Here is a 9122-nt window from a genome sequence, read left to right as displayed (position 1 = left end):
CGGATCTCAGCTCATTGCAAGCTCCGCCTCCCGGGTTTACGCCATTCTCCTGCCTCAGCCTCCCGTCAGCTCTTCTTAATATGTGCCTTTTAAATTTTCTTCATTTCCTGGAACCAGAACGTGTTCATAGCTTTTATACGTGCTTTGCCTTTCTTTACATTTCTTCTTAGCACAGGTAATGAACATATCTAGAACACGTGCATTCTGGGAATATTAATTCTGAAATGAAGGTTAGCGAATCCTTCTAGCTCTGCTTCACGCTGAGACAAAGAAATTTGAAGTGTTTCAACTGTTGTACCTTCTAGACTACTCTTCTCCACACTTTTGAATGGGCTCCAGAAAGAAAGGCCAAGAATTTTTCTTCTATTTTACATATCAGGGTTATGAGCTTAAGCGATAAGCTCTCTGAAAATATTTGAAGAGTCATTTAAACCCACTGGATTTGCTAAGCCTCCTGGCTTGTGACTTTCTTGGTTATGGTACATTTTGAATCCTGTGGATTTGTAGTGCTGGCCGGTTAAGTCCATCATCATGTTTTCTCTCTCATTGTTGAAAGACTGAAATAAGATGCACAGTGAATGTCAGTTTTTCCTCTTTAAAGTGAGAATGTGTGTTAAGCAATGCTAAATTATTCACCCTCCAGGAAGAACTGTGTTTTCTCGAAAGGGAAATAATGGTTTATTAAGCCACATTATCATGACATTTACTTAAACTCACAGGAATATTATTTAAGAATAATCTTCATGCTTCGGAGAGCCAGTATCAATTTCGTGGAGAAAAGGGAGGGCTTTATTATTGATGCCTTTCAAAACCAAAATAATGTTTCTATAATCAAGCATAGCTAATTCTAAGAATAAATATCAGTTAAAATATCAGTTGATTTTCTATGGAAGGTATGTGTGTGTGCGTGTGAGAGAGACACTAAAAGTGTTTGAAGTAAAAGAAAATTGGTTGTATATGTTTTTCTGCTGTTCGCAAATAGAAACATGTCTTAGCATTTTGAGGACACCTTAAAATGCACCTGAAGTCTTCATTAGTTTTCTAGCATTCACTATGTCTTTTAGAAAATTATTTTTTTTCCTGCTCTCTCACATAATGTCTTCCAAAGCTGTGATAGCAGTTTTGCGTAATTGCATTCAAATTACTGTAAAGAACGCCACACTACTGATGAACCACCTAGAAGCTTTAACTTGTACCTAAACGAACACATTGAGTAAAATTTTTTAAATTTTATTTCAGAAGATACTTGGAAAGAAACATCATGTTATAATTATGCAAATTTTAATGTTTAATCTGTAACATGCATTGACTTTTCCACTTTTAAAATTATACAGTCAATAATGTTCACATTTTCAAATAGGAGAAGGTTCTCTCAACTGAATAATACAATGTAGCACATATGATTTAGGAAAATCGTTTACTCCTTAAGTTACGAAAGTCATTTATAGCTTCCAATTATACCTCTCGGATCATTAATGGATAATAACACACAAACACATATTGTTTACTTTCCAACCACTTGAACCAGTTCATTTTTTCATTAGTACCATGCCAATGTGCTCCTATCTGTCAGTTCTCCCTCTCTGGAAAATATCTGTGTCAAGCCAACTTCACCTCACAAAACTTTAACAAGAAATTGCAGAACTTGGCTGTCTTGAAACACATCAGTACTTTCTTGTGTCTTTGGTGGACTTTCTGCTTTTGATATTTTTCTTGAAGGCAGAAAACAGCTATTAGTAATTAAACTTTAAAAATAAAAAGTTGTAGTATTATACTTGCAACTTTTAGAAAATAATCATATTTTACAGCCAAATTATGAACACCAAGACTTTAAATAAATTTAAAATTTCACCTTATTCTTCATAAGTGACACATGCATTGGACAGGCAAGAGGTCTGACAATTTCAGACCATATTTAGATGCCTGAAATCAGAGTAGCTGCTATCATCGCTAACACATGGCATCTCAAGGAAGGTTTGTATCTGATGACAATAATGCAAAAAATTGTAACATCCTGTCCGGCTGAGATTCTTTTGTAGCAGGGTTATGAGTTTAACAATGTAATGAAGGTAATCTAATATTGACACTTTCAATACCATTTTTCCTTAAAAAGTTTACCGATACTAACACAATAGTACATTAGTTAATCCTCAGTTTCTGCTAAGGAATCAAAGTTGAATAGAATTGCCTATTTAAATTATGAGGCACTGCTTTTATTTAAAATAAAATTTGCGCTGGAGAGGCAATAACTCACCTGTTCTAGTTCTGCTCTTTCTCATGGAGATTAGTACTCAGAAATAATGTAATTCTTTTCATTTAATTCATGAAATATCTTTGTAAAAATAATCACACTTGTCCCTCAAGCCCTTCAAGGGCTGCTGGGCTGCTTATTTTTGCTTATTAAAACTAAAACTCAGCACTCAGCATGCTGATTTTTTTTTCTAGGAGGAGAGGTGATATAAAGTTTGCATAAGCATGAAGTCCTACTATGTTAAACTGCTGTTTGCTAAAATATTCTAACCCAGAAATATAAAATTATACCTCCTTTACCCCTAGAAAAAGGCAAATATTCAGAACAGTCCGTGATCCAAGCCTATGCTTTTAGAAACACTGTATTAGTGATTTTGTAGAAAGATGTGCTTATAATGCAAATGTGCTTATGCTGGGTGTATTAGTGATAGAACCACAAAGTAGTAATCGAAACACTGGTTCACTCAGCTTAAGACTCTTATCAGCGTTCCTTGCATGTAAGTTTGATCATAGGACTAAGTTCTGGCTGCTGATTTATAAACAAAAAATGATCTCTGCAACTGAAGTGTCGTGTCTTTAAAAACTTCTTATTACATCTTTTTTATTTTTCCCCTCCTTCTTGCTAGTTAGAGGCCATCTTTGAAGAAGTAAACAAGTACCATACACTAAAGGGATGACAGAACAAGCAAACAGAAGGTATTCTGATCCTGGATGATACCTAGGTCTTTTAGTTCTATATAAGATTAGTCTACATTCTAAGTTACACAATATCAACCTTTGTAATAGTGAAACATTTTAAACACAAAGAAAAATACATATAAAACATAATAAGCACCCATGTCTGAATCACCCAGAATTAGCAAAAGTTAACTTAGTACTAAATAAAATAAACCACTATAAGTAATTTTTCTTTATCTTTCTTTTCTAAATAATAAGTGTTGTTTTGTATTTGCTGTGTGTTTTTCCTACTGTGTTTTTGTACATGTACTCCAAATGCATGTATCCAACAAAAACATAGTATTTTTATTCCATTCAAAGTATTTATATAAAGCATAACATATTATACTTTAGATCTTACAATTCTCCTTTTTTCACCCACTCGTGCATTTAATTAATTAATTAATTTTATTTATTTATTTTTTGTGTGTGTGAGAGACAGAGTTTCACTCCTGTCACCCAGGCTGGAGTGCAATGGCGCAATCTCAGCTCACTGCAGCCTCCACCTCCCAGGTTCAAGTGCTTCTCCTGCCTCAGTCTCCTGAGTTGCTGGGATTACAGGCACCTGCCACCAAGCCCAGCTAATTTTTTTTTGTATTTTTAGTAGAGATGGGCTTTCACCATGTTGCTAAGGCTTGTCTTGAACTCCTGACCTCGGGTGATCTGCCCACCTCAGCCTCCCAAAGTGATGGGATTACAGGTGTAAGCCATCTCGCCCAGCTTAATTCAGTTATTTTTATCATGTTTATAAAGATATTTCGAATCTCTTTGTCATACTTTGTTTACTTACCTTGATTTCCTTTGTTTTTCATAAACACAAACTATTTTCTGTTCATCTAGTAATATAATTTAGTTTATTCTACTATGTAACTTTTCTTTACTTATTTGTGTTACTCTTTCTATATCCATACTTTTAAAGACTAACTTTAAAATACATACATTATTAATAAACTATAAGGTAAATGAAAAAATCTCTATTTTACTCGTGAATGATGTGACAAAACAAGTATAGATTTTTTAGACCCACCTTATTTATATCATTTTGATGATTATTACTTATTTAGGTTTATCAGAAATCTTCCTTGATTATTTTTTTCACCCTTAATTCTTGTAGACTACATCTTTGTGGGTTTAATTTACTTTTCGCCCAAGAACAGGCTTTTGTACTTCCTTCACTGGCCCAATGGTAATCAAAGTCCACCCATAGGAGAGAGCAAGTAATGTGTTCCCTTTACAGTTCTTCCCCTGAAACACACACACACACACACACACACATACACACCCACATACACACCAATTAAAAAGTAAGATACGACTTGTAAGTTAATGACCTTTATCAATGTTTAACAGGGCCCTTGAAACTAAACCTCTCCAAGAAAATATAAATGAATGGATGTTTTTGATACAAATTTTGCTACATAATCATAAGTCTCATAGAGATGGTTAATTTCAGAACATTGAAATCATATAAAGCAAATTTATAACATTAGATAGAAAGTAACAAAGTATGTTAATAATAACAGAAATGTATCTCTTATAAGAGTTCACAAAGAATACAGAAAGCTACAACAAATTGAATGAAAAGAGCCATTTTTCTGTTTCTCATTTTTCTAAAACATTAAGCATTTTCATAAAACATAATTAAATGGCAGTATCTACGTATATGTTCACAATGCATTTTTCTTGTGTTATTCTTTTATTTGATTATACAATCATTTTATTTTAATGTAAATTATTATCCTATAAGTGGTTCCCCATTCTAGCTATGTCTAGCTATTCTCTTCCCATCAAGGTGCACTTGTTTTAAGTAGGCTCTTACCAGTTAGAATGTGGATTTTCCTGGAGCCACTTTACTTCCTAAAAGGAAAAGGAAATATCTGACAACCAATAATGGTACCCATAAATATGATTTTCAGGAAGAAAATCATCAAATTTTAAATGACCCTTGAACTATGGAAGGCAAAAACTCTGATCTTAATGTTTTAGGAAAAAAACAAATGGTTTCTTAATATGCTGCTAAATATAAAATTATTTTTATTTTCTTGTTTTTCTGTTCTAATCTTTTTCTCCTTTTGCCCAAAAAGATAACAAAGACAAACTATAAATCTTTGCACAAAAGGCTACCAAATGATGGAAAAAAAGATCTCATCATTTAAGTTTTCATAATTTATGAAATTCTTCAAAGATTTGCAAATAACTGACACTGTTATAATCCATAACATAGTGCAATGTTAAAACTATAAACCACAGAGTAATGCTGTCTGGGTATGAATTCTGTATGTGCCACTTATTCATTGGTGACCTTTGACAATGTATAGTATCTCTCTAGACTCCATTTTACTCATCTGTAAAATGGATGGTATCTTTCACATACAGTACTCGTGAGAATTAAATGCATTATGGAACAATGAAGGAAACGTAGTGCATTCAATATAAGTGTTAAAAAAACAGGTTCAGTGGTGTTCATGTACCTGCCACCTACCCTAATTTATCCTATTTGCACATATTTGCTTTAGATTTTCTGAGCATAAAACATTACAAATATTGTTTTAGTTAATGAATTGCTTCATAATAAATTGCTCCCAAAATAAGTGGTGTAGTTTCTTTTTGCTGTGCAGAAGCTCTTTAATTAGTTTAGGTAGATCCCATTTGACAATTTTGGCTTTTGTTGCCATTAAGTGAACAGGCAACCTACAGAATGGGAGGAAATTTTTGCAGTCTACTCATCTGACAAAGGGCTAATATCCAGAATCTACAAATAACTCAAACAAATTTACAAGAAAAAAACAACCCCATCAAAAAGTGGGCAAAGGATATGAACAGACACTTCTCAAAAGAAGACATTTATGCAGCCAACAGACATGTGAAAAACTACTCATCATCACTGGCCATCAGAGAAATGCAAATCAAAAGCACAATGAGATACCATCTCACACCAGTTAGAATGGCAATCATTAAAAAGGAAATAACAGGTGCTGGAGAGGATGTGGAGAAATAGGAACACTTGTTCACTGTTGGTGGGACTGTAAACTGGTTCAACCATTGTGGAAGACAGTGTGGCGATTCCTCAAGGATCTAGAACTGGAAATACCATTTGATCCAGCCATCCCATTACTAGGTATATATCCAAAGAATTATAAATCACGCTGCTATAAAGACACATGCACACGTGTGTTTATTGTGGTACTATTCATAATAGCAAAGACTTGGAACCAACCCAAATGTCCATCAATGATAGACTGGATTAAGAAAATGTGGCACGTATACACCATGGAATACTATGCAGCCATATAAAAGGATGAGTTCATGTCCTTTGTAGGAACATGGATAAAGCTGGAAACCATAATTCTCAGCAAACTATCACAGGGACAAAAAAACCAAACACCGCATGTTCTCCCTCATAGGTGTGAATTGAACAATGAGAACACTTTGACACAGGAAGGGGAACATCACACCAAGGCCTGTCATGGAGTGGGGGGAGGGGGGAGGGATAGCATTAGGATATATACCGAATGTAAATGACGAGTTAATGGGTGCAGCACACCAACGTGGCACATGTATGCATATGAAACCTACACGTTGTGCACGTGTACCCTAGAACTTAAAGTATAATAAAAAATAGATAGGTGGTGTAAAACCATAACATTTATTTTCTCACAGTTTCTGAGGCTCAGGAATTTAGGAGTTGCCTAGTAGGGTGGTTCTGGCTTGAAGTCTCTCACAAGTTTGCAGCCAGGGTTGCAGTCGTCTGAAACTTTCACTGGGGTTGGGAAATCGAGCTTCAAGTTTGCTCACTTACACGACTTTAATAGGAAGCCTCAGTTTCTCACCACATGGATCTCTCAATAGAGCTGCCTGAGTGTCCTCAGAAGTCAGTTGGCTTTCTCTCCAAGTGAGTGCTCTGAGAGACAAGATTAGAACAGCAATTATCTTGTATGTCTTATCTTTCTGTGTCACATCTATCCTTTCAACTATATTTTATTCCTCAGGAGTCACTAAGGACCATCCAGATTCAAGGGGAGAAAATATCTCTTTGTCATTTGATGAGAAAGCATCAAGTAATTTGTAAACATTTTTCAAACCACTATAAATGCAATTGAGCCTCCTATGCCATCCTGACCATCCATTTCCTTTTCCTTCTTCTCTAGAGGTGAGTGCTATCCTGAAGTTGATGAGTTGCATAGTCTCCCAAATCAAGCTGGGTACAGGTGACATATATGCCCAAGATGCAAATTCCCTACTCTATCTGATGGTGAGTGACTTACACAGCCAGAGTTATTGCTGCAAGTTGAGAATAGCCTCTTCTATTAGCCTGGGTATGCAGTACAATATCATTAAGGGATCATGAAATATTAAGGTTTATCATATGTGCTATGACATAAAAAACATTTTCAAAGAAATAAATAGTTCCAGTGATTCCTGAAGCCAGAAACATTGTATCTTTAGCCCTTAAGAGAGACAGAGAGCACAGGAAGAGTGGCAGCTTGGAGACTGTAGGTGGGAGGAAAAGGAATTGCCAGTTAAGTAAACTTTGTCAATGCATTATTCTCCCACTTCAGACTTCCCAGGGCCACATCAAATTTCACAGCATTTAAAAATATGTTTTTTAAAACAAAAAAAAGTTCTATCTTAGAACTTTATTGTCGTAGTGTTACAACTTAAAGAACCAGAGAACCAAGAACAAACAAACCCCAAAGATAGCAGAAAACAGGAAATAACCAAGATCAGAGTGGAGCTGAAGGAGGTAGACATGAAAATCCCTTTAACGAATCAACTAATTCAAGAGCGGTCTTTAAAAAAAAAAAAAAAAAAACTAATAGGCCACTAGCTAGACTAATAAAGAGTAAAAGAGAGAAGAATCATCAAATAGACACTCTCAGAAATGATAAGGGGAATATGGCCATTGACCCACAGAAATACAAACAACTACTAGAGAATTCGAGAAACACATCTTTGCACATAAACTGTAAAATCTAGAAGAAATGGATTAACTCCTGGATGCATATACTGTCCCAAGACTGAACTGGGAAGAAACTGAATCTCTAAGTAGACCAAGCAAAGAAAGCCTAGGACCAGATGGATTCACAGCTGCATTCTACCAGAGGTAAAAGAAGAACTGGTACCATTTCTACTGAAACTATTCCAAACAATTGAAGAAAAGGAGCTCCTTCCTAACTCATTTTATGAGGCCCACATCATCCTGATACCAAAACCTGGTAGAGATACAACAATAACAACAACAACAAAAAACCTTCAGGCCAACATCTCTCATTAACGTTGATGTGAAACTCCTCAACAAAATACGGGAAAACCAAATCCAGAAGCACATCAAAGAGCTGTTCCACCACTATCAAGTTGGCTTCATCCCTGGGATGCAAGGTTGCCTCAACAGACACAAATCAATGAATGTCATTCATCACATTAATGTAACTAATGACAAAAAACACATGATTATCTCAGTAGACTCAGGAAAAGCCTTTGATAAAATTAAACATCCCTTCATGTTAAAAAAAAAATCTCAATAAACTAGGTATTGAAGTAACATACCTCAAAACAATAAAAACCATATATGACAAACCCACAGCCAACATCATACTGAAAGGGCAAAAACTGGAAGCATTTCCCTTGAAAAGTGGCACAAGACAGGGATGCCCTCTCTCACCACTCCTATTCAAAATAGTATTGAAAGTCCTGGCCATGGCAATCAGGCAAGAGAAAGAAATAAAGAGTATTCCAATGGGAAGAGAGGAAGTCTAATTATCTTTGTTTGAATATGACATGATCCTATTTCTGGAAAACCCTGTCATCTCAGCCCAAAAGCTTCTTAAGTTGATAAGCAACTTCAGCAAAATCTCAGGATACAAAATCAATATAAAAAATTGCCAGCATTTCTATACACCAACAACAAGCAAGTAAATAATGAATAAGCTCCCATTCACAACTGCTACAAAGAGAATAAAATACCTAGGAATACAGACAACAGGGGAAGTAAAGGAATTCTTCAAGGAGAATTACAAACCACTGCTCAAGAAAAACAGGGGGAACACAAACAAATGAAAAAAAAACATTCCATGCTCATGGGTAGCAAGAATCAATATTATGATAATCGCCATACTGCCCAAAGAAATGTGTGGATTCAATGCTATTCCCATTAA

Source organism: Trachypithecus francoisi, unplaced genomic scaffold (genome assembly GCF_009764315.1).
Source record: "Trachypithecus francoisi isolate TF-2019V2 unplaced genomic scaffold, Tfra_2.0 Lachesis_group14, whole genome shotgun sequence".
NCBI classification, from domain to species: Eukaryota; Metazoa; Chordata; class Mammalia; order Primates; family Cercopithecidae; genus Trachypithecus; species Trachypithecus francoisi.
Note: the sequence above shows the minus strand (reverse complement) of the source record.